A 10,635-nucleotide genomic window follows, 5' to 3' on the forward strand; every position below is an offset into this window, starting at 1 on the left:
TCAAGTCACCAACCTCCACTAATCCCCATAATAGTTTAGGTTCTGGTAGGGGTTTGGACAATCTGAACCTAGATCTGGGAGCAGCAGCTTGGGGGTCCCAGGGGAATTCAATACCCATTAATAGCCATATCCTTTGGGAAGAATAGCGAACCATATATATTTTACTGTGTGGAAAACAGCCAGTAGATAAAAAGCTAGTATAAAGTGACCACTGAATACTATCTGCAGAACCCCCCCCCTCCCCATCAGTGGTTTTACATTTCACAATCTAGACATTACAGTGTGAAAACTGACCCATCATGGCGGCCCTCCTACAAAAAGAATGTGGGAGGATTGTTGAATCGTTGAATGTCAATGTCCACTCGCTTGGTCACTTCACTCTCGTTGGGGACGAAGTGACCCCCCGTTTCTCATGTTGATTCTGCAAAGCGAAGCAAAACTCCCCAGAAATACTGGGATTACGGACAATTGGACGATACTCTCTCCCCCTCCTCCCTCTCCACCTCCTCCTTCCGTTGTTCCACAGACCTGATCGGCAGGGTTGGCTCTGATGGTGTGGTCGGTGCGCTGGCTTTAGGGGTAATTGGAATATAATGGAACATTTTTGGTGGCAAATCCAGCCCCGTTTTATTTAGATCTTTCTTTCGTTGTTTACCTTTATTTCACTAGGCAAGTCCCATTGCCCTCCTCACCTTGTGAACCTCGTAAACTTGGTCCTTCGTCATCTGAAATGCCACAGATTGTGGGCCAGACTGAATAGCCACGCTTCACTAACCATCCCTCCCTTCCCCCACCCTCCTCTCTCTCTTCTAACTCCATCTTTGGTTTTTCTCATCTCCACCAGCTGATTGACTGCCAGACAGTCCCTTGTTCAAATACACTGCAGGGAACCGCCCCCATCCATGACCTAATATTCAAGTTGAGCTTTGATATTTTTATTTTCCACGACCAGCTCTGGAGACAATATATCTCTATTTTAGCAGAGAGGGAAATAGCTTTTCAGGAGTACCATGAGAAGACCAGCCAGGAACTACTCACCAGCTAGAAATATGCAGGCTTCAGTATTCAGGAAGAGAATTACATGCCACTCCTGAACCATATATGGAACCACTTCCTTCTATGGAACCACTGTATACACTCTACAAGATATTCCAGTATGTACTGTACTCATATCTCTTGATAAGACAGGAACTACTCACCAGCTAGAAATATGCAGGCTTCAGTATTCAGGAAGAGAATGACATGCCACTCCTGAACCATATATGGAACCACTTCCCTCTTTGGAAGCACTGCATACACTCTACAAGATATTCCAGTATGTACTGTACTCCCCGAATCTCTTGAGAACCCCTTGTGGTCACCTGAGCAAATCCCGCCCTGTTTTGTATCATCTTAACAGCCTACATTGAGACTATGTAGTGCACTCAAAGGCAATGCATGATGTCCATTCATGCCTATGTCAACAACCACTGGCTAATAGATCATAACACATACTGTACGTCAACCTGCGGTTGTTGACATAAGCCTTTATGAATGTTTAGATAGCGTCACTGAGACTAGTAAACTTGGATTATAGGTAAGTATCCCCAGATTGGGGGTCTCCAAAGGCTTTGGTCTGTCCAAATGTTGTGAACCATGGTGGCATTGGACAAAGGAGCTCATCAAGGGCAATAGCCCTGTCACCTCTCATCCATAAGCCCTTGTTTATACAGAAATCCCCTCTCTATGGCATAGTCCATTCAGCCAAACTAATGGACTAGGGGTGGGTGTTTTTGCCATCTACCACTTTCTGGCAACCCAAACCAAATCTGGCAGCCCAAAATGTAATCTGGCCATGTCTGGTAGCTGTTAGTTTGTGTGTGTGTGTCCTTATCTCTTTGCCTGGGCCACTTTAAATAGCCTTTTACATGAGCAGGTGCAGCTGAGCCCTCCCTCCCCGAAGGACCCCATTTCAGACTGGTCACTAAAGCACTCAGTCAATCAGCTGAGGCACTAGGGACCATACCCCTTCTCTCCCTTCCACAGTGCCATGCAAGTCAAAGGTATAGACATTGGGACACAGACATACCAGACACATCAAGAAATTGCTGTGTGGCTGGGGATAAGTAAAAGTGTCTGGGAAACTTTTTTTCAGCAAAAATACAGCTAAAATACCCCATACCCCAACATATTCATAACATATAACACATAACACATAACGCAGGATAAATGTTACCAAAGAACACCACACATTTCCCCTGACAAATAAGCCCCTTATTATTGCCAATTAGGCAGTGCAAGTGCGGAACTACACAAACTCTTATAACAACACAACTGACAAAACAGGCCATAATGAAATAGACAACATGTCTATCCCCTACATATTCAGAGAGAGAGAGAGAGAGATTCTACAGCAGCAGATAAGAGTAGTGATAAAATTATACTGTCACAAAATACAGATAATTGATGTGTTCAGTCTGACAGTCCAAACTCTTGAAATGAACATCATATCATCAGATCAGATCGACCACTCCCATTCAAAGCAGCGATCTACAGTACAGGCACAATAGGTGTATTCAGAACCATGGTCAGCGAATCGGCCCGGACACCAGCTTGACACTGGAATTTGCGCAAACAGATTGTTGCACAAAGAAGCAAGAAATGATAGAAATAGAAAGCCCTGAAAGTGTTTTCATTAAGCCCAAAAGTGCACACATTTTGCCATATGAAAACAGCCACACACAATATAATACAAACCCTTTAGGCTTATATCTTGAACTGTATGAAGCGAATAGCTCACTTTGAATAAGCAAACACTACTGCATAGGCATTCAGGAATGAAAACATTTTACATTATGATATATCACAGCGGGTATGTTTTGATGGATATTTTGATACAGACATCATGAAGTCATCGGAAGGGTGATGATGACCCTTAGTTGTCACGCCCTATTCTGTTTCACCTGTCCTTGTGCTTGTCTCCATCCCCCCTCCAGGTGTCACCCTTTTCACTATTATCCCCTGTGTATTTATACCTGTTTTCTCTGTCTGTTTGTTGCCAGTTCATCTAGTTCGTTCAAGCTAACCAGCGTTTTTCCTGTCAGCTCTTATCGTTTCTCAGCTTCTCTTTCCTGGTTTTGACATTTGCCTGTCCTGACACTGTCCCCGCCCGCCTGACCACTCTGCCTGTCCCTGACCCTGAGTCTGCCTGCCGTCCTGTACCTTTGCCTTACCCTGGATGTTCAACCCCTGGCTGCCCTGACCTGTCTTTGCCTGCCCTGTTGCCACATTAAACATGTTAACTTTGACAGTCTGCATCTGGGTCTTACCTTGATTCCTAATATTAGTAGTCTATTGATGTTTGGGAAAATGTCAAGGCTGCAGTTGTCCAAAACTTCATAAGGGATGGGAATTCCTGACCTCCCCCCACTTTTTGGTTAATTCAGTATCCTCAACAGAGATATAGTGATCACATATTGCCAGCAGACAAAGGAGAACTGGCCACCCCTCAGAGCCCAGTTCCTCTCTAGGTTTCTTCCTAGGTTCCTGCCATTCTAGGGAGTTTTCCATGCCACCGTGCTTCTACGTCTCCGTTGCTTGCTGTTTGGGGTTTTAGGCTGGGTTTCTGTACAGCACTTTGTGACATCTGCTGATGTAAAAAGGGCTTTATGAAGTCGAAATTGGTTTAAAACAGCCTTGGCTTTGATGGCGATGGCTTGCACTGTAGTCTTCAAATGTATTCTGTGCAAAAGTAGCGTTTGCTAGCCTGGTGCTTGAAGAATGAATTGTGAAGGTGCTTCCAATCCTTATATCTGTCACTAACAAATGAGCCTTCCATAGTGGCCTTGGAAAAATGTATACACATTTATACAGAAAACAGCGTCCCTTGTCGAACTCCAGCCAAGAACATTGTCCAATCACCCCTTTTGTGGGTGATTCGTCAACTGCAGAAAAATCCGCTGGTGGACTCGTGATGACATGCTCACCATGAAGAGGTGGGGCCGGGCGATGGTGACCTAGCTGGTCTGTGGAAATCAAAGCAACCTTCTCATTGGCTGACATACATGGATATTCAGTCAAAATGACTTGTTTTATCTAGCCAAGTAAATAAAATGTGTTAAATTGACCAAACATCTTAAGTTAAGTTGTTCAACTCACTCAAAATCTCAAAATGTATTAAATCAAATTGAGTTTGCATAGAGCCATGTGTTTACTCAACTTACAAATGCTACGCCACACCCATGGACATATTTTATTCTCCGCAATGCAAACACATTCAGGGCCATCTGATTGGTCCAGAAACTGATGGGCTGAGCTAGAGCATAAAGTACAGTACCAGAATAGAATAATAGTGAAGACATCGAAATATGAAATAACACATATGGAATCTTGTGCTAACAAAAAAAGTTAAACAAATCCAAAAATATTTTATATGTTAAATTCTTCAAAGTAGCCACCCTTTGCCTTGATGACAGCTTTGCACAATTCGGCATTCTCTCAATCAGCTTGAAGGAGTTCCCACATATGCTGAGCAATTGTTGGCTGCTTTTCTTTTCCACTCTGAGATCCAACGCATCCCAAACCATCTCAATTGGGTTTAAGTCAGGTGATTGTGGAGGCCAGGTCATCTGATATAGCACTCCATCACTCTCCTTCTTGGTCAAATAGCCCTTTGACAGCCTGGATGTGAGTTGGGACATTGTCCTGTTGAAAAACAAATGATAGTCCCATTAAGCACAAACCAGATGTGATGGCATTTCGCTGCAGAATTCTGTGGTAGCCATGCTGGTTAAGTGTGTCTTGAATTCTATGTAAATCACCGACAGCGTCACCAGCAAAGCCCCCCACACCATCACATCTCCTCCTCCATGCTTCGCGGTGGGAACCACACATACGGAGATCATTCTTTCACCTGCTCTGCGTCTCACAAAGACACGGTGGTTGAAGAAAAAAAATCTAAAATTTGGACTCATCAGACCAAAGCACAGATTCCACCAGTCTAATGTCCATTATTATTATTACATTATTATTATTACATTTGTAATCACAACAAATAATCTGCTTAGTCCCCAACCAAGGATCATCAAAAGCTGTGCTATAAATTCTCGGATTACCCAAAGATTCCTAGATGCCCTTCCAGACTCCCTCTACCTCAGAGTACAAATATTGCTTAACCACCAAACTGAGGAATTAAATTTAACTTGCGTAATAACCTAGATGAAGTCTCACCCCTAAAAATAATTGTCATAAGAAACTAGCTCCCTGGTTTACAGAAAATACCCGAGTCCTGAACCATGCTTCCAGAAAGTTGGAATGGAAATGATGCTCCACCAAACTGGAAGTCCTCCGACTAGCTTGGAAAGATAGTATCGTGCAATATCGAAGCGCCCTCACTACTGCTCGATCATCCTATTTTTCCAACTTAATTGAGGAAAATAAGAACAATCCAAAATGTATTTTTGATACTGTTGCAGAGCTAATTGAAAAGCAGCATTCCATAAGAGAGGATGGCTTTCACTTCAGCAGTGGTAAATTCATGAACTTCTTTGGCAAAAAAAAATCATGATCATTAGAAAGCAAATTACAGACTCCTCTTTGAATCAGTGTATTTCTACAATGCTCAGTTGTCCCGAGTCTGCAAAACACTGCCAGGACCTAGGACCAAGGAATATCAAGTTTTTTAATCCTATATCTCTTACCACATTCATGAAAATAGTAATGGCCTCTAAACCTCAAGCTCCATATTGGACCTTATTCCAACTAAAATACTAAAAGAGCTGCTTCCTGTGCCTGGCCCTCTGTTGAACATAATAAACAGCTCCCTATTAACCGGAAGTGCACCAAATTCACTAAAAATGGCAGTAATAATGCCTCTCTTGATAAAGCCAAAATTTGACCCAGAAAAAAAACAAAACTATCTTCCTATATTGAATCTCCCATTTCTCTCAAAAAATGTTGAAAAAGCTGTTGCGCAGGAACTCACCACCTTCCTGAAGTCAAACATAGCACTGAGACTGCACTCGGGAAGGTGGTAAAATATATTTTAATGGCATTGGACCAAGGCTCTGCATCTGTCCTCGTGCTTCTAGACCTTAGTGCTGCTATTGACACCATCTATCACCGCACCACATTTGCTCCCGAGTGGCACAACGGTCTAAGGCACTGCATCTCAGTGCGAGAAGCGTCACTACAGACACCCTGGTTCGAATCCAAGATGTATCAAAACCGGCTGTGATTGGGAGTCCCATAAGGCGGCGCACAATTGTTCTTAACTTACTTGCCTAGTAAAATAAATAAATAAATCATTTTGTGAGATTCGAAACCCAAATTGGTCTACACGGACAAGTTCTTGCCTGGTTTAGATCTTCTCTGTCGGATATCCGTTTCCCACGCTGGTACCACTATATGGCTGATTAGCCGTCCTCAGAAGACCCCTCTTTCAGAACAAGGTCGAGGAAACAGACCACTAAGAGAAAGGACACTGACATCGTGTGGACAATTAGAGTTACACCCGGTAACAACAGTGGTGCCGCCATCAGAGGAGGAACTCAGTCCACCTGGAGATACCCCATCAGAGGAGGAACTCAGTCCACCAGGAGATAACCCATCAGAGGAGGAACTCAGTCCACCTGGAGATACCCCATGGAGTGTGCCTTCAACACGTAATTACATAAGTATATTCTGACCCATGAGAGCGGCAGTTCGGGGGCAAGGTTAGGGCTAAACGAAGCATAGGTTACAAATGTACCCAAGTGTGCTTTCCTCTTTTTCTCTCTCTCTTTCAAATCACTATTTTGTGTAACACGTGTAATATTGTGTTGGCCCACTAGGGACCCACTAGGGACCTGTTTCATTGTACTAAATTATAATCAATAGCCTAGACTGTGTTTGTGTGTGTGCTTATATCATTTTAGCTTGTTAGCAAATAAATAATCAACTCAATTAGTCTGGTTCGGAATTATTTAGTGGGACTCGGGTTTGTGCAGATTTGCAGATTACGTGACGTTCAGGATGAGAATGTAAAGGAAATTAATTAATTAATGACTGTTGTAAAATCCATAATCTGATATCTGATAACCTCTCTGAGCACAGAACCCGGTAGCAGACTGAAATTCCACAACATAAGGTGATCGCTACATAAATAGTCATATTAAACATTCCTGAAAATACAAGTGTCTCACATGTATCGAAAGCCTAGAATCTTGCTAATCCAACTGCGTTGTCAGATGTAAAAAATGATTTACTGCGAAAGAATATGATGCGATTATCTGAGTATAGAGCCCCATAAAAACAAACAATTTCAACCAGCCAATTTGAACCACTTGTGTCGTGATTTCCATCTCATTCCAATTTCAATGACACATTCCAGGTAAATAACCCACACAGAACGTGACTTTTCCAGTCATGTTTGAATTCACTGCAATCAACTGGTTTGTTTGTAACACAATCAAACCTGATGGGTCATTTCGCGGGACGTATTGACTGAAAGAAACTGATTTGAAGACAACAAGTCATGATATCATTGTGCACCAATGATTTGCCCGCTGTTTCGTTGATTGACTGTATTTTAACCCAATGACCACTGATCGTCTTGAAATCTAGCTGGGTAGATAGCCAATGAGCTGAGGTAAACGGCAATAGGTCATGTTTATGTGTTGCAAGACCAACCCATGTAGTAAGCTCGGTGTAAAGAGAGTAATTCGCTATTGAAGTTTCATACCGGAAGGAGCAACACATATTACGCACAGCGTTGTTTCGCATATTCAGCTGTTTATATATCAATCATTATGGTGACTAAGTCAGGGAAAGCTAAATCTAAGATATACTGATGTACACACCATTTTGAATACATTTATTGAGAAAGTGAGACAGAGATTGTTGTAGGACGATTCATTTAGCGATTGTGGAGGAATATTTTTTAAACGGGAGAGGACATCGTTTTGAACTGGTAAGTTCTTCTCATGCTAATGCCCTTGTTTGAAATTAATAATATAAAATATTATTTGTGATAAAAAAAAAAATAGAAGCAATATATAAACATGCAATGTCATGAGATGTGAGATGCGTGTGTCTGCCGCCCCACCCCAACCCACATGAAATAGCCTATTTGAGGCTGTTGAGGGGAGGGCAGGCCCACAACAATGGCCAAAGTGAAATGGAGACAGTAGATACAACTGGTCTGTTGTAATATAATAAAGACAGTAGATCTAGCTGGTCTGTCATAATATAATAGAGACAGTAGATCTAGCTGAAATGTCAAAATATAAAAGAGACAGTATATAATAATATATTCGACCTTATGTTCCCTGTACTCTATATATACAGTGCCTTGCGAAAGTATTCGCCCCCCTTGAACTTTGCGACCTTTAGCCACATTTCAGGCTTCAAACATAAAGATATAAAACTGTATTTTTTTGTGAAGAATCAACAACAAGTGGGACACAATCATGAAGTGGAACGACATTTATTGGATATTTCAAACTTTTTTAACAAATCAAAAACTGAAAAATTGGGCGTGCAAAATTATTCAGCCCCCTTAAGTTAATACTTTGTAGCGCCACCTTTTGCTGCGATTACAGCTGTAAGTCGCTTGGGGTATGTCTCTATCAGTTTTGCACATCGAGAGACTGAAGTTCTTTCCCATTCCTCCTTGCAAAACCGCTCGAGCTCAGTGAGGTTGGATGGAGAGCATTTGTGAACAGCAGTTTTCAGTTCTTTCCACAGATTCTCGATTGGATTCAGGTCTGGACTTTGACTTGGCCATTCTAACACCTGGATATGTTTATTTTTGAACCATTCCATTGTAGATTTTGCTTTATGTTTTGGATCATTGTCTTGTTGGAAGACAAATCTCCGTCCCAGTCTCAGGTCTTTTGCAGACTCCATCAGGTTTTCTTCCAGAATGGTCCTGTATTTGGCTCCATCCATCTTCCCATCAATTTTAACCATCTTCCCTGTCCCTGCTGAAGAAAAGCAGTGCCCAAACCATGATGCTGCCACCACCATGTTTGACAGTGGGGATGGTGTGTTCAGTGTGATGAGCTGTGTTGCTTTTACGCCAAACATAACGTTTTGCATTGTTGCCAAAAAGTTCAATTTTGGTTTCATCTGACCAGAGCACCTTCTTCCACATGTTTGGTGTGTCTCCCAGGTGGCTTGTGGCAAACTTTCAACAACACTTTTTATGGATATCTTTAAGAAATGGCTTTCTTCTTGCCACTCTTCCATAAAGGCCAGATTTGTGCAATATACGACTGATTGTTGTCCTATGGACAGAGTCTCCCACCTCAGCTGTAGATCTCTGCAGTTCATCCAGAGTGATCATGGGCCTCTTGGCTGCATCTCTGATCAGTCTTCTCCTTGTATGAGCTGAAAGTTTAGAGGGACGGCCAGGTCTTGGTAGATTTGCAGTGGTCTGATACTCCTTCCATTTCAATATTATCGCTTGCACAGTGCTCCTTGGGATGTTTAAAGCTTGGGAAATCTTTTTGTATCCAAATCCGGCTTTAAACTTCTTCACAACAGTATCTCGGACCTGCCTGGTGTGTTCCTTGTTCTTCATGATGCTCTGTTGATTCTTCACAAAAAAATACAGTTTTTTATCTTCATGTTTGAAGCCTGAAATGTGGCAAAAGGTCAGAAAGTTCAAGGGGGCCGAATACTTTCGCAAGGCACTGTAACTTTTTGGTAAAAACTCAACTCGTCGCGTTTGGAGGACAAAGAATGCTGAGTTGCATCCAAAGAACACCATACCTACTGTGAAGCATGGGGGTGGAAACATCATGTTTTGGGGCTGTTTTTCTGCAAAGGGACCAGGACGACTGATCCGTGAAAAGGAAAGAATGAATCGTGAGATTTTGAGTGAAAACCTCCAACCTTCCATCAGCAAGGGCATTGAAGATAAAACATGGCTGGGTCATTCAGCATGACAATGATCCCAAACACACTGCCCGGGAAATGAAGGAGTGGCTTCGTAAGAAGCATTTCAAGGTCCTGGAGTGGCCTAGCCAGTCTCATCCCCATAGAGAATCTTTGGAGGGAGTTGAAAGTCCGTGTTGCCCAGCAACAGCCCAAAAACATCACTGCTCTAGAGGAGATCTGCATGGAAAAATGGGCCAAAATACCAGCAACAGTGTGTGAAAACCTTGTGAAGACTTACATAAAACGTTTGACCTCTGTCATTGCCAACAAAGAGTATATAACAAAGTATTGAGATAAACGTTTGTTATTGACCAAATACTTATTTTCCACCATAATTTGCAAATAAATTCATAAAAAATCCTACAATGTGATTTTCTGTAAAAAAAAATCTAATTTTGTCTGTCATAGTTGAAGTGTACCTATGATGAAAATTACAGGCCTCTCTCATCTTTTTAAGTGGGAGAATTTGCACAATTGGTGGCTGACTAAATACTTTTTTGCCCCACTGTAATTGCAAAAGGGTTTTCTAATGTTCAATTAGCCTTTTAAAATGATAAACTTGGATTAGCTAACACAACGTGCCATTGAAACACAGGAGTGATGGTTGCTAATATTTGGCCTCTGTACACCTATGTAGATATTCCATAAGAAATCAGCCGTTTCCACCTATAATAGTAATTTACAACATTTACAATGGCTACACTGTATTTCTGATATTTTGTTGTTTGTTAATTT

The sequence above is a fragment of the Oncorhynchus mykiss genome, chromosome 29 (assembly GCF_057628025.1).
Source record: "Oncorhynchus mykiss isolate SJ-2025 chromosome 29, ASM5762802v1, whole genome shotgun sequence".
In the NCBI taxonomy this organism is placed as follows: Eukaryota; Metazoa; Chordata; class Actinopteri; order Salmoniformes; family Salmonidae; genus Oncorhynchus; species Oncorhynchus mykiss.